Raw genomic sequence first — 25,390 nt, 5'->3', positions numbered from 1 at the left:
TTTCATGACAAGTAGATAGTTCAAAAGAAAGCATTTCATTTCTTTTAGCTTCTAACGCAAGGGATTTTTGAGCCTCTACAAACTTATCATGTTCTTCATACAACAAATCCTCTTGCTTTTCTAAAAGTATATTCTTTTCATTCAAGGCATCAATTAATTCATTAATTTTGTCTATCTTAGATCTATCTAAGCCCTTGAACAAACATGAATAATCTACTTCATCCTCATCACTAGATTCGTCCTCACTTGACGAGGCATAGGTAGAGTTGCGAGTACATACCTTCTTCTCCCTTGCCATAAGGCATGTGTGACGCTCGTTGGGGAAGAGGGTTGATTTGTTGAAGGCGGTGGCGGCGAGTCCTTCATTGTCGGAGTCGGAAGAGGAGCAATCCGAGTCCCACTCCTTGCCTAGATGCGCCTCGCCCTTTGCCTTCTTGTAATGCTTCTTCTTTTCCCTCTTGTTTTCCTTTTCCTGGTCACTATCATTATCAGGACAGTTAGCGATAAAATGACCAATCTTACCGCACTTGAAGCATGAGCGCTTCCCCTTCGTCTTGGTCTTGCTTGGCTGCCCCTTGTGACCCTTTAGCACCGTCTTGAAGCGTTTGATGATGAGAGCCATCTCTTCATCATTGAGTCCGACCGCCTCAATTTGTGCCACCTTGCTAGGTAGCGCCTCCTTACTTCTTGTAGCTTTGAGGGCAAAAGGTTATGGTTCGTTGATTGGTCCATTCAAGGCGTCGTCCACGTACCTTGCCTCCTTGATCATCATTCGCCCGCTGACGAATTTTCCTAAGACTTCTTCGGGCGACATTTTGGTGTACCTGGGATTCTCACGAATATTATTCACCAAATGAGGATCAAGAACGGTAAAGGACCTTAGCATTAGTCGGACGACGTCGTGGTCCGTCCATCGCGTGCTTCCATAGCTCCTTATTTTGTTGATAAGGGTCTTGAGCCGGTTGTATGTTTGAGTTGGCTCCTCGCCCCTTATCATCGCGAACCGTCCAAGCTCGCCCTCCACCAACTCCATTTTGGTGAGCAAGGTAGCATCATTTCCCTCATGAGAGATCTTGAGGGTATCCCAGATTTGCTTGGCGTTATCCAAGCCACTCACTTTGTTATATTCATCCCTGCACAATGAAGCTAGAAGAACAGTAGTAGCTTGTGCATTCTTATGGATTTGCTCATTAATGAATATAGGACTATCCGAACTATTAAAGTGCATTCCACTATCTACAATCTCCCATATACTAGGATGGAGAGAGAATAGGTGACTACGCATTTTGTGGCTCCAAAATCCGTAGTCCTCTCCATCAAAGTGTGGGGGCTTGCCGAGTGGAATGGAAAGCAAATGTGAATTTGAACTTTGCGGAATACGAGAGTAGTCAAAGGAAAAGTTAGAATTAACCGGTTTCCTTTGTTCGTAGTCGTTGTGGTCGTCGTCCTTTTGGGAAGAAGTAGACTCATCACTGTCGTCGTAGTAGACGATCTCCTTGATGCGCCTTGTCTTCTTCTTCCCTTCCTTCCGTCTATGACCCGAGCCAGAGTCGTTAGGCTTGTCATCTTTGGGCTCGTTGACGAAGGACTCCTTCTCCTTATCGTTGATCACGATTCCCTTCCCTTTAGGATCCATCTCTTCGGGCGGTTAGTCCCTTTCTTGAAGAGAACGGCTCCGATACCAATTGAGAGCACCTAGAGGGGGGGGGTGAATAGGTGATCCTGTAAAACTTAAACTTATAGCCACAAATCTTTGATTAAGCGTTAGCACAGTTTATGCCAAGTGGCTAGAGAGGAGTCAAAACACAATAACCACAAGAATTCAATCACAGAGATGACACGGTGGTTATCCCGTGGTTCGGCCAAGTACAAAACTTGCCTACTCCACGTTGTGGCGTCCCAACGGACGAGAGTTGCACTCAACTCCTCTCAAGTGATCCAATGATCAACTTGAATACCACGGTGTTCTTGCTTTTCTTTTCTCAATCCCGTTTGCGAGGAATCTCCACATCTTGGAGCCTCTCGCCCTTACAAGAGATGTTCACAGAGAATCACAGAGCAAGGGAGGGATTAGCAACTCACACACGACACAAAGATCACAGCAAATACGCACACACAAGACCCAGACTTGACCTCAAGAGACTAGCACACTAGAACGGAGCTCAAATCACTAGAATGTCGAACAAGTGCGCAAGATTGATGTGTGAGTGATCAAGAGTGCTCAAGGAATGCTTGGTTGTTCTCCTCCATGCGCCTAGGGGTCCCTTTTATAGCCCAAGGCAGCTAGGAGCCGTTGAGAACAAATCTGGAAGGCCATCCTTGCCTTCTGTCGTCGGGCGCACCGGACAGTCCGGTGCACACCGGACAGTGTCCGGTGCCCGATTTCTTTCCTTAACAGGCGCAGCCGACCGTTGCCGACCGTTGCAGATCTGGCGCACCAGACAGTCCGGTGCACACCGGACAGTCCGGTGCCACTTTCCGTCCGTTGGCCAGACCACGTGTCGCGCGCAGATTCCGCGGCCGACCGTTGGCTTTGCCGACCGTTGGCTCACCGGACAGTCCGGTGCACACCGGACAGTCCGGTGAATTTTAGCCGTACGCCGTCGGCAAATTCCCGAGAGCGGCGTCTTCAAGTCGAGGCAGCCTGGCGCACCGGACACTGTCCGGTGCACCACCGGACAGTCCGGTGCCCCAGACTGAAACAGCCTGTTGGCTGTACACAGCCAACATTCTCCTTTTCTTCTTCTCTCTGTTTCTAACACTTAGACAAATATATTAGTACACAAAACCAATGTACTAGGGCTTAGAAACATACCTTTACTTGTGATTTGCACTTTGTTCATCCATGGGCATAGATTCACATTTAAGCACTTGTGTTGGCACTCAATCACCAAAATACTTAGAAATGACCCAAAGGCACATTTCCCTTTCAGAAGGCCATCCTTGCCTTCTGTCGTCGGGCGCACCGGACAGTCCGGTGCACACCGGACACTGTCCGGTGCCCGATTTCCTTCCTTAACCAGCGCAGCCGACCGTTGCCGACCGTTGCAGATCTGGCGCACCGGACAGTCCGGTGCACACCGGACAGTCCGGTGCCTCCTTCCGACCGTTGGCCAGACCACGTGTCGCGCGCAGATTCCGCGGCCGACCGTTGGCTCACCGGACAGTCCGGTGCACACCGGACAGTCCGGTGAATTTTAGCCGTACGCCGTCGGCAAATTCCCGAGAGCGGCGTTTTCAGGTCGAGGCAGCCTGGCGCACCGGACACTGTCCGGTGCACCACCGGACAGTCCGGTGCCCCAGACCGAAACAGCCTGTTGGTTGTACACAGCCAACATTCTCCTTTGCTTCTTCTCTCTGTTTCTAACACTTAGACAAATATATTAGTACACAAAACCAATGTACTAAGGCTTAGAAACATACCTTTACTTGTGATTTGCACTTTGTTCATCCATGGGCATAGATTCACATTTAAGCACTTGTGTTGGCACTTAATCACCAAAATACTTAGAAATGGCCCAAAGGCACATTTCCCTTTCAAGGATCAATGGCTCAACTTCGACCATCCAGGCAAATACCCGCTCCTCGTCGATCCGGTGATCCGAGAGAGCCGGGTAAAGAAGGTGCTAGTGGACGGGGGGAGCAGCATCAACGTCACCTTCCCCCGGACACTCCAAGGCTTGGGAGTTCACCTCAAAGAGCTCCACGAGTCGGACACTCCTTTCTTTGGCATCGTGCCGATGGAAGGGGAATACCCGCTGGGCCACATCTACATGCCAGTCACCTTCGGAACTCCGGAGAACCACAGAACCGAGTTCCTGAGGTTCGAAGTGGCGAACTTCGACTGCGGGTACAACGCCATCATCGGGAGGCCGGGACTGGCCAAATTCATGGCCATTCCACATTACACGTACATGATACTGAAGATGCCAGGACCGCAAGGAATCATAACTGTGCACGCCGACTTCCAAGGCGCCGCAGAGTGCTTCCGAGTGGCCATCCAAGCAGCCCTCACCACCAAGCCGTCGGCGGTTCCTTCTACACTGGCGAACTCTAAGACTGAGGAGGACCTTGCAGTACCGGCAAATGAAGCTCAGGTCGCGACTTCTATGTGGCCGACTGAAGAAACCAAGAGGATCAACCTGGGGTTCGCTGATGAGCGCAAGACTGCCATCATCAGCTCCAGCTTGGACGACAAATAGGAAAGCGTGCTCGTCCAGTTTCTGCAAGATAACCGAGATGTATTCGCATGGCAACCTGCGGATATGCCGGGAGTCCCAAGAGAACTGGCCGAGCACAAACTGAAGGTCTATCCCCAGGCAAGGCCGATTCGGCAAAAGTTATGGCGTTTCACGCCCGACAAGAGAGAGGCCATTCGCGCCGAGTTAGCTCGCTTGGCCGCGGCTGGATTTATTAGAGAGGTGTTACACCTCGAATGATTAGCCAACCCTGTTCTTGTACTCAAAAAGAATAAAGTGGATTGGCGCATGTGCGTCGACTATACCGATCTCAACAAACACTGTCCGAAGGATCCCTTCGGGCTCCCCAGGATAGATCAGGTGGTGGACTCCACCGCTGGATGTTCTGTGCTGTCTTTCTTGGATTGTTATTCCGGATACCATCAGATTAGTTTGGCGAAGGAAGATGAGGAAAAAACAGCGTTCATCACTCCGTTTGGTGCTTTCTGTTATACATCCATGTCGTTCGGCCTCAAAAACGCTGGAGCGACTTATCAGAGAGCCATCCAAACATGCTTAGCCGATCACTGGGGCAAGCGTGTGGAGGCCTACGTAGATGATGTGGTAATCAAAACGGAGAATTCGGAAAACTTCATCGAAGACTTACAACTGGTTTTCAACAGTCTGAGACGATATAGATGGAAGCTTAATCCCGAAAAATGTGTTTTCGGGATACCAGCAGGAAAGTTGCTCGGGTTTATCGTCAGCCACCGAGGAATTGAGGCTAATCCGGATAAGATTGAAGCTATCATGAAGATGGAAGCACCTCGATCACAAAAGAAGGTTCAACGACTTACTAGATGTATGGCAGCTCTGAGTAGATTTATATCCAGGCTGGGGGAAAAAGGTTTACCATTTTACAAGCTACTCAAGAAGGTGGATAAGTTTCAGTGGACTTCAGAAGCACAGGAAGCTCTAGATGCGCTGAAGAAATTCTTAACAACACCACCAGTACTGAAGCCACCCCGACGAGCTACGTCAACTCAACCAGCTGAAGATCTGCTACTATATATCTCTTGCACGACTCACGTGGTAAGCACCGCGTTGGTAGTCGAGCGAGTAGAAGAAGGACATGCCTATCCAGTGCAACATCCTATTTACTTCATCAGTGAAGTTCTAGGCCCCTCAAAGAAAAAGTATCCTCAAGTTCAGAAGCTATTATACGCAGTACTTCTAACTGCCCGCAAGCTACGTCACTACTTTGATGACCACAAAGTCATAGTAGTCACTGGCTTTCCAATAGGGGATATTCTTCACAACAAGGAAGCCATTGGCCGAATAGCCAAGTGGGCTTACGAGCTGGGATCTCATGACATCGAATTCCAACCCCGCACTGCCATCAAAACTCAAGCACTGGTTGATTTCGTATCAGAGTGGACTGAACAGCAAGCACCAGATAACCCAGAGACTATAGAAGTATGGAGAATGTATTTCGATGGCTCGCTGAAGCTACAGGGAGCAGGAGCAGGGATTCTCTTCACCGCACCTGGAGGCGAACACCTCAAATACGCCCTCCAGTTTCTATTTCCGGCCTCCAACAATGCAGCTGAGTATGAAGCTCTGATCCATGGATTGAACATCGCCATCTCATTGGGCATCAAGAGATTGATGGTAAACGGAGACTCTCTGGTAGTCATCAGCCAGATAAACAAAGAGTGGGATTGTTCAAGTGATTCAATGGGAAGATACTGTGCTGCCGTCCGAAAGCTGGAAGATAAATTCGAGGGTCTGGAATTTCATCACGTAGAAAGAGATCGGAACACAGCAGCCGATATACTGTCCAAACTAGGATCCAGTCGAACTCAGGTCCCACCCGGAGTCTTTGTGCAAGAAATACTACAGCCGAGTATCTCAATGGATCAAGCAGAAGAGTGCAACATTATAGATCAACCCGAGTCAGACTCTGATGACTGGAGAAGGCCAATCATCAAGTATATTAAGAATGAAGAAGAACCAGACGACAAGAACTCGGCGGAGCGCATTGCCAGACAGTCGGCTCACTATACACTCATTGGGGAGACATTGTATAGAAGGGGTGCATCAGGCGTCCTCATGAAGTGCATCCTCCTGTCCACTGGGAAGCAACTTCTGGAGGAGGTCCATGCTGGGCAATGTGGAATACATGCAGCCTCCAGAACACTAGTCGGGAAGGTCTTCAGGTCAGGATTCTATTGGCCAACAGCAAAGAACGATGCAGCCGAGTTAGTTCAGAGGTGCGAAGCTTGCCAATACTTGTCAAAACAACAACACCTGCCAGCACAGCAACTGCAGACCATACCAGTAACTTGGCCTTTCGCATGCTGGGGACTGGATATGATCGGACCTTTCAAGAAAGCTCAGGGGGGATACACTCACGTATTGGTAGCGATCGACAAATTCACTAAATGGATAGAGTTCAAGCCCATTGCTTCTTTAACCTCCGCGCAGGCCGTGGAATTCATACATGACATAATATTCAGATTCGGGATACCAAACAGCATCATAACTGACTTAGGATCCAACTTCACAAGCTCAGAATTCTTCGACTTCTGCGAGCAAAAGAGCATTAAGATCAAGTATGCATCTGTAGCACATCCAAGAGCCAACGGGCAGGTTGAGCGAGCCAACGGGATGATATTGGAGGCACTCAGGAAAAAGGTCTTCGATAAGAATGAAAAATTCGCAGGAAAGTGGATAAGGGAATTGCCTTATGTCATTTGGAGCCTAAGAACCCAACCTAGCCAAGCCCTGCATGGAAACACTCCTTTCTTCATGGTCTATGGGTCGGAGGCGGTGCTACCCGCTGATCTCAAGTTTGGGGCGCCAAGGTTGATCTTCGAAAACATAGCAGAAGCTGAGGCCACCAGGCTGGAGGACATTGATGTACTTGAAGAAGAATGGCTAAATGCGGTAATCCAATCAGCACGGTACCAGCGGACTCTAAGACGCTATCACGACAAGGCTGTGCGACAACGATCCTTCTCAGTAGGAGATCTCATCCTCCACCGAATTCTAACGGGGGAGGGACGGCACAAGTTATCACCCTTATGGGAAGGACCCTTCATGGTAGCAGAAGTCACTCGGCCCGGATCGTATCGTCTCACTCAGATGGATGGCACAGAAGTCGGGAACTCCTGGAACATAGAACACCTCAGAAAGTTTTATCCCTATCTGTATTTCAAAAACTGCCGGGACGACGATGTACTCTGTAAAGTGGGAATATGTCATCAATAAAAAAGAGGTTTCAAAGATACTCAGATTGTTTACGATTGACTTGCATTCTTACTTAACTCAGGGTGACCACTATGCCCTACTAACGGAGCAATCGACTTAAGTCAGCAATGACTTAAGGCGGTGCAACATGCTCACGCTTACTTAACTCGGGGTGACCACTATGCCCTACTAACGGAGCAATCGACTTAAGTCGGCAACGACTTAAGGCGGTGCAACATGCTCACGATTACTTAACTCGGGGAGACCATTATGCCCTACTAACGGAGCAATCGACTTAAGTCAGCAACGACTTAAGGCGGTGCAACATGCTCACGCTTACTTAACTCGGGGTGACCACTATGTCCAACTAACGGAGCAATCGACTTAAGTCGGCAACGACTTAAGGCGGTGCAACATGCTCACGCTTACTTAACTCGGGGTGACCACTATGCCCTACTAATGGAGCAATCGGCTAAAGTCAGTGGCAACTTAAGCCGGTGCAACATGCTCATGTCTATGCAATTCAGGGTGACCACTACGCCTTATTAACAAAAACAATCGACTTAAGTCAGCAGTGACTTAAGGCGATCAGACGTAATTATGATTACTCATACAGGGATGACTTCTATATCCCGCAAACAAATTTCATAATTATCACGCGTCATCTCACTACTGCAAATTTACGAACCGATGAATTCTGAAACAATAAGAGAGTAATTATATCATTCGAATGCTGAACTGATGTCCTCTAACAAATATTCGATCATGCTAACCGCGCGCTCAAAGCACGCAAAATGTTTCTCTATTTCGCAATATCTTTCTCAGGAGCGACCGACGAAGAAGGGCGACTCGAGGAATCAGGGGCAGCATTCACGTCAGCCCTTATGTCTTCAGGAACAACTACGCCGGGTCTCCTCATCAAGATTCGCCCCGCCCGAATAGCCTTGTCCATGGCTCTGTCGCGCTGGGCTCTGAGAGTAGCAGAAGTTTCTTCGGCAACCTTAGCAGCCAGTCGAGCAGTTTCTAACTCCTGGACAATGGACTTCTTGGAAGCTCGGAGTTCCTTGATGGTAGCATCCTTCGCTGATATCAACTGCTTGAGGCGGGTCACTTCATCCGCAGATTCCTGCAGCTTACAGCGTTGATTGTCCAACTCTTCCATTGTAAAGCGGTGACTCCTCTCCAAGATGGTCAGCGAGTTGCTAGAATCACGATACAATCTGTCAAGACTGTCACGAGAAGCAACAAGGATACGCTTTTCTTCCTGCAAGCAAAAATCAACTCCTTCAAAAACCAAGCAAGTAATAGAAACACAGCAAGGCAAAGCACAGTTTTGTAAATCACCTTTTCAGAATCAAGCTGAGCATGAAGAGAAGAACTCAGTGCATTGGCGTCATCCAAAGCAGCAGAGACTTGACCCAGTTCAGTTTGGCTCTAAGAGTACTTCTCCTCGAAGTCAGCACACCGCTGGACCAATTCAGCCTGATCTTGGGAATGTTTTTCCTCAAGAGTTGAAATCTGCCGAGTCATTCCTAGCAAGAGATAATCAAACAGAACGGGGTCAGAATGTAAAGCAATCCACAGTGAAGGCAAAGAGAAGCAAAAAGGCACTAACCAGCGTTGGTTGCCTCCAATTCAGAGACGCGATGTTGAAGTGACACTGGATTCCAACACGCAAGAGACGAAGCTACTTCTGGGACAGAAGCACCCTGTAGCCTCAGCTGGCTAGCCATCCCATCCACCAAAGCCTGATGAGGAGAACAGATGAGTGTAATGACAGCAGTTCATACAATGAGAAAATCAAGCTAAAATACATCACAGTACCTAGAGGTTGGAAAAGAACGAAGGGATCCCCAAATCAGGAGAGATCAGTTGATAATCAGGCATAAGGCCACCACCCGAAGCAGCTTGCAACGAACCAGTAGGAATCAGCTCGGTGCCTTCAACAGAGCCAAACACTTGATCAGCGGGGACGCTGCCCTCTAAAGCGACTCCCTGGTCCAAGGTTTGGGCTACCACCATACAGCCAGAGTGTGGAGGAGACCCCGCATGAACGTCCATGGAAGTACAGGAGGGAGACCCTACTCGGGCACCCTCGGGGGCTGGGTCATAGTTTGCACTGCCCACTTGAGCCGGATCATCCCCGGCAGCACCCTCGGGGGCTAGGCAGTGGCTTACACTTCTCACCCGAGCCAAGTCATCCCCGGCGACACCCTCGGGGGCTGGGCATGTGTCAGCACCATTCTTGAGGTCCAAGTTCTCTGCAGTGACCACCTCTAAGGTTGACGGGCCCTCAGCTACTTCCATAGGACCAGGACGATCCAAGTCAGTCTCCCGACCCTCGAGATCGCGCTCTAAGGTCGACGAGGCACGGGATGACCTCAACCCAGCATCAGGCACGTCAGCACAAACCTCCATTGCACCATCATCCACTGGCTCCGATAACAATTCCTCTGGGACCATATCCTCAAGAGTCTGATCAAAGTTAGCCAGGGACAGTTCTTGCAGACCAATGAGGACAGACAAAGCAGGAGAGGGAACTCCACTACTTTCACCACTGACGATGAACTGCCGACTGTTTTTCCGAGTCAAAGGAATTTCATTTTCTTCCTCCTCGTCATCCACATTGGCAACACAAGCAGCACACCCATTGGGATCAGCAACAGATGGAGCACCCACATTGGGATCAGCAGTGGATTGGGTACACCCATTGGGGTCAGCATCAGCTAATCCAGACGCAGGCACTTCTTCAGTAGCAGGAATTGAGGTACCAGCGTCCCGATCCAAACTGGATACTCGCCGGAGGCGTCTTCTTTTCTTCTTCTGCTCATCAGCAGAAGGATCAGGCTGATTGGCTCAGCAAGGGCGCCTCGGGCGAGTACTGACAGGCTTCTGAGTATCCAAAGTCGTATCAGCCTCTGGGAGGGGCGCCACTACCAACGCCCCAGCAGGAGCAGCATCGGAAGAATCCTCAGCCAGCAAATCAAGCATAGCGCTTATCTCTGCATCACTAGGGTTCAGCGGCACCTCAAAATGGACCTACCGTTCATCATCAGGAATCTCCCCAAGCGAAGCAACCAAGGCACTAACTTCATCAGCAGAGGTTCGCACTCTAAGGCCCAAACTGCCATCAGTGATAGGTGGATTCGACACAAAAAGGGTGAAGGCTTTGGGAGGAGGCAGGTTCCAGGCCGAGTACGCCACTGGAGCACCAACATTTGACACTTTGCCCCTGAGGATCATTTCAAGTCGGCTCACCAAGTCTGCAGAAGGAATTCTCCTATTGGTAACCCGAGTTGAGTCGGCTAGCCCTCGATACAGATAAGCTGGGTAGGCCCTGTCTTTCAATGGCTGAATATTCTTGAAAACAAAATCAGTAACCACGGCTTCAGCAGTCAGACCCCTCTCTTTCAGCAGTCCAACTTCAGCTAGCAACACACCTGCCTCAGCTACCTCCTGATCTGTGGGAGACTCGGTCCAGCTTGGGGTGTGAACGTCCGGCTGTCTTCCCGACCGGGAGGGGAGAGAATTCCCATAATTCTCAACTATGAACCATTCCAGGCGCCATCCCTTAATACTGTCTTTGAGAGGGATCTCGAGATATTCAGTTTTCCTCCCGTGGCGCATCTCCAAGCTGGCACCACCAACCAACTGATGTTGTCCCCCGGCCATCCCAGGGCGACAATGATACAAGTATTTCCACAGACCGAAATGCGGCAGCACGCCAAGAAAGGCCTCGCATAAATGAACGAAAATGGAGATTTGCAGAATTGAATTGGGGTTCAAATGGGTCAAGTTAATATGATAGAAATCAAGGAGGCCGCGGAAAAAGGGAGAAATGGGAAGGCCAAGGCCGCGGAGAAGGAAAGGGGCGTAAACAACGGACTCATGGGTATCCTCGGTCGGAACAGTAAACCCATGGCAAATCCGCCAATAACAGAGTTCCCGCGGAGGAAGAACCCTGATGGATACGAGGTGGAGAAGCTCAGGCTCAGAAATGATAGACATGTGGTTACCTGCGAAAGGCAACTGGCTGTTGGGGTCGATTGGAGGAATCACCACAGCAGACGAACTCGAGGTCTTCCTCTTGGGCGCCATCTCGATTCTATCAGCAAGCGGAGTGGGAGGCGAATAGCAGAGAAGATTCAGATGCGAGAAAGAAAGAACTAGGGCACGGAAAGCAAAGGCGGCTAAAAGCACAGCACTTATGGGATATTCTCGAGCCAGATACCGTTTCAAAAAGTGCCCAGTCATCACCCGACAGTTATTTCCAAAACCCCAGCGCGCCACGTGGTCACCCGACATTTATCTCCAGAACACCGGTGCGCCACCTCATCACTCGGCCATCATCCTCAAAGTGGCTCGCGCGGCCTGCTATCACTCGGCGTTGCCTCCAAAACGCTGATTTTGTGTTCAGTCGCTCGGCATTACCTCTAAAATGCCGACGTCCCCCTCCAGTCACTCGGCGTTACCTCTAAAACGCTGATATCGTATTCAATCATTCAGTGTTGCCTCTAAAACGCTGATATAGTGTTCAGTTGCTCGGCGTTACCTCTAAAATGTCGACGTCACCCTCCAGTCACTCGGCGTTACCTCTAAAATGCCGACGTCGCCCTCCAGTCACTCGGCGTTGCCTCTAAAAAGCTGATATTGTATTCAGTCGTTCGGCAGTTATCTCTAGAACTCCGATATTGTGTTCAATCACTCGGCGGCTACTATAAAAGCGCCGACACCATCTACAAAGTTACTCGGCAACTATTTCTGAAAGCATCAGTTTGATGCCCGAGTTATTCACTTACTCTCTCAAAGGAATTAGCCTCACAAATAAGCAGGACAGTCATCAAGGAGAAGCCAACATCATTCTTTCATTAGAAGGGAAGATAACATACTTACAAATCAACTCTTTATGAGTTGATACTTCCCTACTACTACTACTACACTACACTATACTACTCTACACTACTAAATATTACTACATTATTCTAACTATACTATACTAATATCTAAAAGACCAGTGGCATCTAGCCACTGGCCCTGTTGCTGCCACCGCCGCCGCCGCCCCTGGTGCTGCCCCTGCTGCTGCCGCCCCGGTTGCTGCCCCTGCTGCTGCCGCTGCCGTCACCGTCCTTGTGGCCGCCGCCGCCGCCCCTGCCGTCACCGTCACCGTCACCACTGTCGTCGTCGTCGTCATCGTCGTCGTCGTCGTCCTCGTCCTCGTCCTCGCCGCCGCCGTCTGAGTCCTCCTCATCCGAGAAGTACTCCGACTCATCCGAGCCCTCGAGCCCGGAGCGCTCGATGGCCCGGATGTACGTCCAGACCTCCGCCGCGAGCCCCTGGGAGTCGTCTGAGTCGTCAGACGACTCACGCAGGGGGATGGGAGCCGGAGACCCCTCAGACTCAGAGGAGAACTCCTCCTCTGAGTACTCCGAGTCACCAAACTCCTCCGATGGAGGAGTTGGCTCACGCTTGCGCTTGTTGTTCTTGCCCATGGTAGAAGCAGACGGGAGAAAAGAAAGGGAGGCAACAGAGAACAGCGAGAGATGTGAAAAAGCCAGAGAGACAACAGCGTTATTTATAGAAGGAGAAGGCAACCGCTCGCCTCCAACCGCGGTCACTGAACAGTCGCAAAGCATTCAATAAGCACTTCAACCCGTCTGAAGACACGTCAGGCGGCTGACGCCGTTTCACGCAACACAACACCCATTGGGACTCCAGTCAACAGCGCGGAGGATATGATTACACTCGCCGTCACATCACATTACTACTCAGAAGCAGCCGGCTAAAACACTCGGCGTACCAAGCCGTCCCTTGCCCACACCCATTGGGGGGGACGCCCAGGAATTATCAGTATATTTTTCAAAACGGTCACATCTGTGCAGGGCACGCAGTGAATACCTCAAGACAAAAATGAGATATCGGTAAGGATCAGAGGAAAGCCAAATATAGCCAGCGAAGTACAAAATATGGCCGACAGAAGCGACGTGAAGAGTAGACAGAGAACGTCCATCAAACGTCCAATCAGTCGCAGAGCAAATAAATTGCACTACCTAGCAAGATATGGATGGATTGCGAACTCGGCTGCTAAAGACAAAATATAAGCTGACCTCGGAAGCAAAATATTGATGACATAATGCTAACCTACAAAGCATAATGCGAATAGCTTCATGCCAATTTCTACAAACAGAAAGGATAATTTTCAGCAAAGAGACACGAAAGGAAGACCTTCGAATGAATTATCCTCAAAAATCCATTTGAAGGTCGGGGGCTACACCCATTGGGTGCACCTCCGGTGCACCCCATGGATTATCATTCCAAGCCAAGATAGTGTCGACTTCTAAGGCGTGGGACAAGATTAAAAGGCCAACCCTCAACCAAAATGCAGGAGCACAAATGGAAATAATTTCTGGGGAAGACCTTCGAGCAGATTATTTTCTAAAATCTACTCGAAGCTCGGGGGCTACACCCATTGGGTGCACCTCCGGTGCACCCAATGAAGTTCATAATCCTACAAATTGAAATGTCGACCTCTAAGGCACAAGCACGAAACTAAGCTTCGGTCTACGAGTGATCAAAGCAGGAGAAGATAACAGGAAGTCATTTTCTTCAAATCACCTGCAAGCTGGACCTGGGATCTTTGGGCTGATTACCTCTAAATTAACCCAAAGATCGGGGGCTTGTGGGGGATAGATATCCCCCGGGTCTACTAAAAGAGTAAAAGACCTCACGAAAGGCCCAAGGGCCCAATAAATCGTAAGGTCATTCTTTCATGGGCCTGGGGAGAGACAACCAGCAAAGCAGAGCGACATGAGGCCGGATTGGTGCAAACCCGGACGGCCCACAACGTCGAGCGAGTGATCGCAGCAGAGATCCGACTTTCCCGCGCTGGAGCCCCCATGCAACGGAGCCATGCGAGGATAAGTCGGCAGAATTACATGGAGATAAACTCAAGCAGTTCACTATCTTTTAGCTACTCGTTGTTATCATATCCACATGTATTGCCCCACGGTCGAGTATATAAGGCCTAGGGGACACCCCTTCAGAACGATCGACCCTATTACTTAGCCACCCACATCAACTCTCTGCACTCTCAATCCAGAGAGCTCTCTTGTAACCACATTCACCAAGCATACTCACCAGGACGTAGGGTGTTACGCATCTCTAAGCGGCCCGAACCTGTAAACCTTGTCCACTGCTCCTCGTGCGATCGGCACGAACCATTTTGCTACAGTTGTCGACACCGTCCTACTCCTAAAAACACCTTGAGGGGCAACCCCGGGTGTGCGGACGGACCCAAAACACCGACAGGATGGAAGCTCCCTGGTCCCATCCCACCATTCTCCCACTGTCTCCCAGGGTACTGGCGGTAGTGCCGGTGCTCCGTGGCTGCCCGACGATGTTGCACAGAGCGCGAGATCTGGTCAATCAGCTCGTCCAGCTTGCGCAGCAGCTCGACGGGGTCCTACTGCAGCGCGGCCCAGTCCGCGCGCCCCTCGGGTCGTTGCATTGCGGCCACTCCACCCAATCCTCCGCATGTACTTCATCTTCTTGTGCAGTGCTGGGATGTTCAGTTTTAGATCTATACGTGTTCAACCATGGTAAGGCTACAATGGTAAAAACAAGTTATGTATATCTAAAGGATTCAACCACATTTCTGAATTAACAAAAGATTTAAAAAAGAAAAATAATCTACCTGATAGGTTTTGTAAAGATTATTGTAGCTCCCAGTAACTCATCACTGCTTCCAATGCATGAACACGTACATGCTGGAGTTATTCCTTGAATAAGTAAAGGAGCAATACATAATGCATCTATAATAAAAAAAGGTAATGTATTTCTATGTATGGAATCCTAGATAAGGATAATTCTACTCCTAGTTTACTTGCTTCTAGGATATGTTTGAGTTCATCTCTGAAAATGGTAATTCTACTCCTAGTCTCATCAAAGCAAAAACAATGGATAAACCAAAGAAGAGGAACATGGGGGCTGGCACACCACGAGACAGGGGGGTCAGTTTAGCTGAACGTAAAAATGGAAAAGTGTGACCACGACTGATTGACCTTGAGCCCTGAAGAAGAGGAACAACAGATTCAGACCATACATTCAAATGAGATTCAGCACGCAAACCATGCATCAATCAAATTAGGTGTCTATGTTAGAGATAAACACTTGGAGAAACATGGACTGAATTAGCCCATAAAATTCAGATAATGTCTTGGAGAACCATGTAGCAAAATTCAGCCCCGAAAATAACCAAAAAAATGAATTTCCTGGTTGATTTTGGGATAAAAAGATAGGTCTCTATTTTATCAATTACTCCATTCTAAAATATGTTGGTTTAGTTTTGTAAAATGGGCTATTTCTAGTAATCTCATTATTACACACATATGCTAGTATCATAAAGTTTCTTACCAGTTGGATCATGTACTGAATAACACTCACACGAATAACACTCTAGTAGCATCTTGAATCCATGTCAAAGGTTGTTGGTATCACAACTCCAAATGAGATTTGGATATTTGAATATTTGAAACACACATCAAAACCAAACACAAAAATGGATGTAGGGGGAAATGGAGAGCAGGCTGCACTACTATATAACTTTGGATTAACCTTTAAATGATATCTTCAAGGACATGGGTGTGTCAAGAAGGTATTGAAGCTGTTCTGTCCTGGTGGTAAGAAGGTATGTACCAACTAACCAATAATGCAAATGATGCAGAAGAGAGGAAATCACTAACCACAAATCCACCAATTATAGGTAGTGCGTTTCAAAATGAGTGAGCCTTTGTGGTATTCTCTGAGACATAAAATGATCGAACGTGGAATTGTTGATGGGACTTATGCAGCACTAACTATTTTGCAACATAGTGGATAGGAAGACCCGTCCTGTTTGATGTGTTTGTTTCCAGAGGAACAAACAACCTGAAGAGTTAAAATGGTAAATGGCTACACAATTTATTGTACAAGAGAGAGAAATAAAATATTTAACAAAATGGTGAACCACCAACATGAGAGATGTCATAACTTATAATGTTTGAAAGCAACAAGAAGAAGTAACACATGCCTGTACATAAAAAGGAAGCAAAAAAAGAATGCAATACCTTCGATCTGGATTGATCTTTTTAGGACAGCAGCAACAAGAAGTAACATATGCTCAAGATGGGAAGTGCTTAAGTAGCGAAGCTGTATCCGGATTGATCTTTTTAGGACATTTTCTTACATGCCTACTTATGCATGTGAAATGAGAAGACCCATTCTTGTCTCTCACTTTGGGCTTGTCTGCTGCCCTGGTCGTTGCCTTAGGCTCTAATGCATCGCAATGGTCTCATAATAGTATGTGGCAATGCAGTGTTAATTCTACAAGATTTATAGGGATCGACTTTATGCTACATTTTTATGATGTTCCTTGTTATTATAATCAGTACTCCTGCCAAAAAATATGTGCCAATTGAAAGGCTAGGTAAAAGCTTTGTGTGCAGCATTAGCATCAAGATGACATATATATGAAATGAAAACATACAATTCTGCTCGACAGCATTTGGAAATGAACTGCAAGATATGAAAAAATATCATGGAATGAAGGCAGCTTAAATACCTGTGGTATGCACCCAAGCTCAAGGAGTGGACCGAGGATGAACCAACCACCGGATCCAAGAAGGCCACAAACAGTCCCACTGAGAAGACCATAAAAGGCACATAAGATCAGTTGTGTTGGTGACCACTCGATAGAAGCCTCACACACACATTCCAGGTTCCCTTTCATACGTCGTGCACGACTCTCCCTACATAGCTACATGGCCTCCCATAAGAATACACTTACCACAACTGGAACCTAAAATAATTTAGAAGAATGTTAAAAAGGTATTAATGATAAGGATTTCATGTCTAATGAATGTGATGTGTAACAGAATCAACACCCAACTATCAGTTTGCAACAAAATAAAGGCTAATGTTAAATGGAGAGTTGATATATATTCATGCACCCCCTTTCACACAAATATTTGCTAGTAAGTATAATATTAGAAGAAGGCAAGGGGATTATATCTATGCACCTTGTGAATGTCGATGCATGGTCTGAAGCTAACAACAGCGCACACAACGACATGTCCTCCTGTCAGAACGCATGGCTAATTTATCTCAAGTCACATATGACGACAAAGTGAAAAGGAATACATAGTTACCTACCCGATGTGCCGCATTTCGCTGGGCGGACTGAAACCCACGAGCCCACCCAGCCACACCATGGCGCCCACCGCAGAGACGGTACCCTCACCACGCATGCCAACACCATCCTCACCACTTAGAAAGCAAAATAGACGTGAGCAACAAAGCAAATTAAGAACGTGAGCAAGTATGATCCTCCAAGCCACCGATATGTAGACAAAAGGATATACAGATGAGAGCAGGCACGATGGGCATTCAATATCTCCTTGGCAGATTATATTACCAGTGAATAGATCAGCACTCGATCATCCTAAATGGTGTCAGACAAATGAACAACACAAAAATGGCCTTCACCTAAGGGTACAGATTCCCATGTTTTTATTAACAATTTACCAAGGAGACTGCATCAAAAAAATTTATCAAGGAATATAGATAGATAAAATCAGTAAAAAACCAAATGCGACAGTAAAATAAGATTCGAACCACATATTGACACTCTAATCTAGTGTGGGTGATATCCATATTCATATATAGACCAACCAGATTACTCCAAGGTCCTAAAAATATCAAGCACTTGTCTCCTGTAATATAAATGATTCATGGATCATGAATAAACATGGGGGTAATGATGTTTTCTTTCTTACAACTTAAGGGTGAAGTAAGCAGGACGTTGGAAGAGGTATCTGGCCGTTCTCTGCCTCTCTGCTGGAAAGGGCAGGAACCATTCAAATATGTGCTTGATGTGAAAAGGGAGTTCAAATCTTTGGTGCTGAACTTTGCTAGTGGCAAGAAAACCCTTATGGAGATCCCTACTGAGAACTACCTCTTTGTAACAGTAAATATTGCATAACCCGATGAATTATTATTAGCGGCAATAAGTTGTTGGTGGCTAAAATCTCTTTCTTTGTTTGTGCCAGAAGCATGGGAATGCATGTTTGGGCATCCTCAACGGATCCAAAGTCAATCTCAAAGACACGATAATTCTTGGAAGTAGGAAGTTCAGACAAAACCAATTACTCCATTTAAGAAGTTTATTCATGATTCGCACAACAATTGATCCAAATGAAGTAAAACTGAGATAAAATTACCTGGAAGGGCAGAACTGAACATCATTTCCCAGTGGCACCCTTTCTGCCCCTAGCAGCATGTGTAGGAGCACGCTTTCCTGCCCTAGGCGGAGTAGGTGACACCGGTTTCGCAGGCGGCTCTCCTGGCTGCAGATCTTCAAACTTCTTCGACCTTAGGCATGCTTGGCAAGTGCTGCTTCGCAGCTCTGGCATCCTCTCTCCATAAAACTCAGGTCAGCGCCCCGGCCCTCCGAGCTCCTTCCAATCTCCATATGCAGACACAGTTACAATCGTTCATCAGTATAAAGAACAACAACGAACATGGCAAAGAATACACGTCAATCTCACTTTAGCAACCTATCCATCTAGCCATCTACCAACATCGCCAAAAGAACAAACTAACACACACTGGGCATGGCCAGGGTCGACGACCAATAGAGGTAAAAAGTGGGGAGAATCAGTGGAGCTGGATCCTCATCGCCATCAAGAAACGGTCAGCTTCCCTACAAAAGTATACAATAACCATTAGTGTTTTTTTACATATCAATGTATTTTTTAAACCTTTGCACAGGATGTTTGGAAAAAATCGAACTGGATTTACATGGCTAACTTTAGCCCTAGTCTGCAATTACAAAAAAATTAAATTAGTGGTGGTAGTTCTGGTGGCAAGAAAGGAAGCAAGTGGCATCGTTGTCTACATCTTTTGAAACCATTGCAATACACCAAACCAGTGTGTCAAAAATCAAATCTGACAACCAAATAGCATCTACTACGTCAATAGGGAGGATATTGCTCAAACAAAGTTAGCATTAGGAACTTAAACCATTTGTATATATTTAGATCTGCTGGCACATGATCCTCGTGGTGGCATACACGCATGGTAGAATCTTTGGCTCGCATAGCTGCAAGAAGTTGATGCACATAAGAACATACCTGTAGGTTCATGTAAACAACAAAATAAAGATCGGAACCCAAATCAGTAAAAAAGAGAAATAAATCTCTCATAATTTTAACTCTCGCACATCATGAAGTTGCCGCACATAGGATACTAAGAATAGCACAAAGGTTTAAGATACTCAAATCTGCAAAAAAATCATTTTGTACAAATTTCTGATATTAGCCCAAGATATAAAAATACCAACACTGGATCTGTCCTAATATAGCCAGTGTGAGCTACAAATCAAATTGTGAAAACCCCAAATAAATGCTGAATATTACCCAACTAATCAGCCTATACTCCATGCTGAAATTTAGCTAGAGTAAATGTTATGAATCTAGACTCTAACTTACACCTAGACACATGATTATTTCCGATAGTATAGTCTAATTAAAATGTCCAAAGAATGAAAGGCTAATCTAACAAAAAAATGTGTGTAGACCATTTTGACTGCATTACCAATCATAAAAATGTGCAGCCTAGAATCCCACTGCAAAACATAAGAAAAAAGGAGAGGATACACTATGAGTGAGGCGAATACGTTGCAGAGCTGTGGTGCCTGGTAGATATAGCCATCAAGGATGTAGTAGGCGAGCATGGGGCTTGATTTCTCGAGGCTCTCCTGCTTTTGCTTCTGGATCACAAACATGTGCGACTCCATCACTTCGCTCAGAAGGTACTCCATCCCGATCATCTTCCTGCGACCACAACACAATCGAATACCAATACCAAACAAGGGCCATCAAGGATGATGGAATGCATGTTTCTAGCATCCCTGATCCTACAGGTGTTCATGTCTATATGTCATCCAAAAGGAACTGATCCTACTGATCCTTCACGTTATGTGTTGGAAAATTCAATCATTTTATTAGTGCTATATATGATAAGTTGTAATTACACATTTTAATTGTTTGTACCACAAAACTAAAAACAATTTCATCATATAATTGCAGGTGTAAATCAATTAAATCAGAGAAGATATATGAATAACGAGGAATAAAACCAAATTGCTACCACGAAAGCTTTTGTGGGATTAACTATTCTTTAGACTGGTGAGCATGTCAACATCGGTATAAATATTAATAGGTCACACATGTATCTCGTGCCCAGGATTTAAATAAAGAAAAATTATGTGTGCTAGCATTACTCATCTATGATATGCGAGCTCAAAATAACTGTTCTCTACCAGAGTTCCTAGTTCAGAGAATGACCGGTGTAAATGTCAGTCTGTCACAAATTAATCAAGATGGAGACCCCATCAGAAAACTGGAATAAATGACATGCGCTAGACTTTTGTGCTTTAGAATAACTATCAAAGGAACAATTCAAGCCATTGTGGCGTTTATTTTTAGAATATTCCAGAGATCACCTACCCATCAAACTAAATTCTGAGGTGGTTCCTGTCGAGGTAAGCGGACATCACCCTTTCCATGTTATTTGTGCAGACTCGAGGTAGAGCACCAGAAACAGGAAGAGCGTCATTGGGAGCCTAAAGGACATCAATGAGCTGAAGGTGATGGGGCACTGCTCCGGGACGTAGGTGGACCACATCCCCACCAAGATGATGTTCACTCTCGGGCACTGCTCCGGGACGTAGGTGGACCACATCCAGCCACCAAAGGCACTAATGCTACAACTTGCAATAGGTATTCAATGCTACAACACACAAAAAAATAAAATTTGGCACTGATTGGAATCGAGAGGGGCGACAAGCTAAACCCTACCCGCTATCGAGAACGGACAACACCAGGCACCGCATGCAGACATCAGCCATGACCTCCACGACGTTCCACGTCCCAGCGATAATTGACCCGATGACCTCCTCCTGCCAGGGTTGAATGGAAAAGGGAAAAGTTTTAGTTTTAATCTTTGCACTCGTATTGTACACAAGGGAAAATATTCAGAAAATTTTGTACCAAACATTATCAAGAGGAAAAGTGTCTTGTTGTCTTAGAATCCTTGTCTTAGAATTCAAACGAACATTCAAATATCTTCACGGCTTGATTCCAGATCCATACATCCATCCCAAATCAGGGCGTGGGTGTGTCAGTGCAGGTGGGAGATGGGGAAGGGAATCAGCGACGCTGTTCGTGTCGCCTGCATCACCCTGGTGTCCACGTCACGGTCCCCTCCTCCTCACCGTCGTCCACACTCTCCGTCGTTGTCTCCTACTGTGCCACATCGCAGGTCCCGTCGTCGTCGATGTTACTCATGTGCCTCACCTGGTCTCACCTGTAATCCTAGCTCTCTTCCACCGTTGTCGGAAAGGTCGAGTGATCCACCCTTCTTTGCCTTTATTTTGCTTAGGAAGAAGGCCAGTATGCTCTTCCTTTCTATGCTTTCCTCTCCTGCCCCGGATGTTCATTCCAGCGGGAGGCAATCATTGGTGGATGCATGGAGCAACCAAAGCAAATGCATGATCTTTGCAGGTAGCCCAGCCTACCAGACCGCCCGGCGTCCTTTTCCACACCGGTCCTTCTCCCTGAAAATACAATGAACCACTGATGTAAAGATGCAAAAATGTCGACAGATTAATAAACTCATCCAACAAAAGCTTTGCTTAGGCTGATAATGTGTCTACCAAAGGAGGCGGTAGTTAAGAAAAGCTTCTGATTCTGCCCAAAAGCTGGTCAAAATGTACCGGTTGATTTGCCTAGTGCAGCGCTGCTGGGTGTAGCATTTGCTTTATAGCCTAGACTGTCAGAGACAGTTTTTGCACTTCCGATTGGAGGTCCATCCACACATCCTTTCAGCTCAAAACAATGGTTTGGAGTTGCGTTGATCTCATATGTTACTCTTTGGTATCACTATTATATAGTACAGTACTAACATTTGCACAAGATTGATCTATTTGAATCCTCAGAACACTGTGTATTACACTTCAAATAGAGCAGTGTGTGATGAAAATGACAATAAACCTGTGGGGCTGGCGACCGAGGCCGAGGCCACCACGCTGGAGGTACGCCTGGCCCGGCACACGCCCGCGGGGGACTCCACGACGAAGCTAGCGAACGACGCGACGAGATCATCGAACGCCTCCTTGAGTAGCTCGACCTTCTCGGATGGGAGGTCAATGGTCGACTCTGCACCAACCAGGAGGCCCTCCACCTGCGGCGGCAGATCCAGCACGACGACGCGGAGGCACACAGAAAGCTCCGGCGAGATGGCGCTCAACCTGGCAACGTTCCTCGGCGTGGACACGAAGGTGACAGCGTCGCTATGAACCCTTGCAGCTCTCTCAGATACACGCCCTCCACCGGCTCCAACCCACGTTTAGCTCTGCCCCCACCATCGCCTTGGCTCTTCTTGCTCGTGTCCAACTCATCCACCGACTGCAGCACACAACTCGATCGGATCTGGCGGGGCGGTGGTGTCGTGGTGGATTGGATGCGTCGTGGCTTTCATGGTGGAGGAATCATATGAGGGCTGGCGCAGGTGGGAGGTTGCGAGCGAGGCGGATGGACCAGGCGAAGCGCGAGAGACGGCGGCGGCCGGCGGTTGTTGTGGGCTGGGTGACGGCTGTAGGATGTGGTGGCGTGGGGGAGTGGAGAGAAGAGAAGTTGCGATCGAGGGTCGACATATGCGAGCGACGGAATCGCAGAAGGGGAAGCCAGGGCACGATAGACTTCGGTGCTGGGGCTGGTGGGCGGGATCGAACGGCTGACATCGCACAACGGCATAACAGATGGCTCAGATTACAGGACGACAGAACACAAAAAGACAGACTACTATTGCTTACTTAGGCCCTGTTTGTTTGGGATTATAATCTATATAGATTATATAATCCAATGTGAATAATCTAGTGAGGAAACAAACAAACAACTTATATAATAAGATTATATAATCTAGCACTTGAAATTATAATAATCCTATAAGCTCATCAAGGGGTGCTTATTTCAGCTTATTGTTTGTAAAAGACCCACTACCCATGCCAAGTTGTTTAATATTACTTCCAATTGCCATCAAGTAATGCCATCGGATCCAACCCTCAATACGCACGATAGAATGCCACCGGCCAGACCTCTCCTCCTCCACTTCAAACCCTAGCCGCCAGCTACAACATCTGCTCGATTCTGCGCCACCATGGATCCTAACGACGCCGAGGATAGCCTTTATGAAGCTTGGGAGCACCGAAATTTGTTGTTGCGGCGCGAGCTCATCTTCGATTTGAGGAATGAAGACCATGTTGGCACGGAGGAGGAAGGAGACGCCTGCAGCCTTGACGTGGGTGACGGCTTGGGGCGTGGCGTTGGACGCGGCGGCGGTGTATCACGGGGGCGCATAACTACCGGCGTTGGGCGTGCATCAACCAGCTTGGGGCGTGGTGTTGGGCGCGGAAGTACTGGTAGCCTGGCGCGAGGCACCGCGGGAGCCACCGGCGTTGGATGCAGCTCCGTCTCCCTCGAGTCCAGCACTGGCGCACCTACAGGTACGTTCCGTTGGTACTTGCTGCCTCTATCCGCGAGAGTTTCAGAGTGAGCGATAGAAGCAGCAGGGACAGGGGGAGGACGGACGGGATGCGAGAGCTTCAGAGAAGATGCCTCCAGTGCCGCCAATGAGCTTCAGAGAAGATGTCGCGGCCCCTCCGGCGTCGCCCCGGGGAGCGCGCTTGGCGTCCGCACGGATACTTTTGTTTTCACACTGACGCCATTCGTCAAGCCGCCTCGCTCACTCTGAAGGGAGCCCAGGAAGCAAGCCGCCTCGCTCACTCTGAATGGAGCCCAGGAAGCAAGCCGCCTCGCTCACTCTGAAGCAAGCCGCCGAGGAGGAGGCGATCAAAGAGACCCATCCGTGGTGGCCGCCAAACTGGGATGCATGTCGCCGCCTCGCCATCGGCAGGGAGCCCAGGATAACGTCTGTGTGGCTATCTGTGTCTCTGTTCTCTACTGCCTGCTGTGTGTGTGGGCTGAAATTTGTTCTTAATCATGCAGAAGATGACACTATCAGATACCATAATAATAATTTGTTTAGTGGCTTCAATGTGACTGTTCTGTTTTATTTTCATATGTTAGGTGTTCCTGCAGATGGACTACCACCATTAGGGATAGGGCGTGGCTGTGGAAAGCGAGCATCACAGGGTTCACAGGGATCTATTCGTTCAGTTCGTGGACGTGGGCGTGGCCATGCTTCGAGCTCACAATCGTACAACCCTCCACGCTCTACTTCGCTCGATGTGGATCTGAACCTTAACTCCGAGCCCACCGCTGATGATGATGTCGAAGAAATGATTCATAACACCACGGTATATGCTTGTACAATTGTTTTTTATTCCATCATGCATTGCTTGTAGTTACTATTTAGTATTCTAAATCATTATTTACATATATCTTATATGAATGAATAGAAACAAATTTATGACAAAGCTGCTTGGACATTCGACAATAGTAGAATTTTTTGTGAAATATGCATCCAAGAAATCAATGCTGGGAATAGGTCTAATGGTATCATGACTTCCCGAGGTTACAACAACATAGCTGAGAAGTATAAGATAGCAACTGGGTTGCGTCATTCAAAAGTGCAATTGAAGAACAAGTGGGATTTACTTAAAGGCTTGTATGGGTTCTGGTTACAACTGCATAAAGATACTGGACTTGGGTGGAATGCAACCTTGGGAACATATTCTGCATCCGATGAGTACTGGAATAGGTTGACAAAGGTATGCATCATTTTGTTCCTTATTTTCAATGTTTTCTTAATGAGTTTAGTTTAACTAACCATTCTTTTACATGCATGTAGGGTCATTCAAACTGGAAACAATTAAAGAAAGGCCCACCAGAGCATGAAGAATTGTT

This window comes from Zea mays, chromosome 4 (assembly GCF_902167145.1).
Source record: "Zea mays cultivar B73 chromosome 4, Zm-B73-REFERENCE-NAM-5.0, whole genome shotgun sequence".
Classification (NCBI taxonomy): domain Eukaryota; kingdom Viridiplantae; phylum Streptophyta; class Magnoliopsida; order Poales; family Poaceae; genus Zea; species Zea mays.
The sequence above is the reverse complement of the archived record's forward strand: the minus strand, read 5'-3'. Positions refer to the sequence as shown.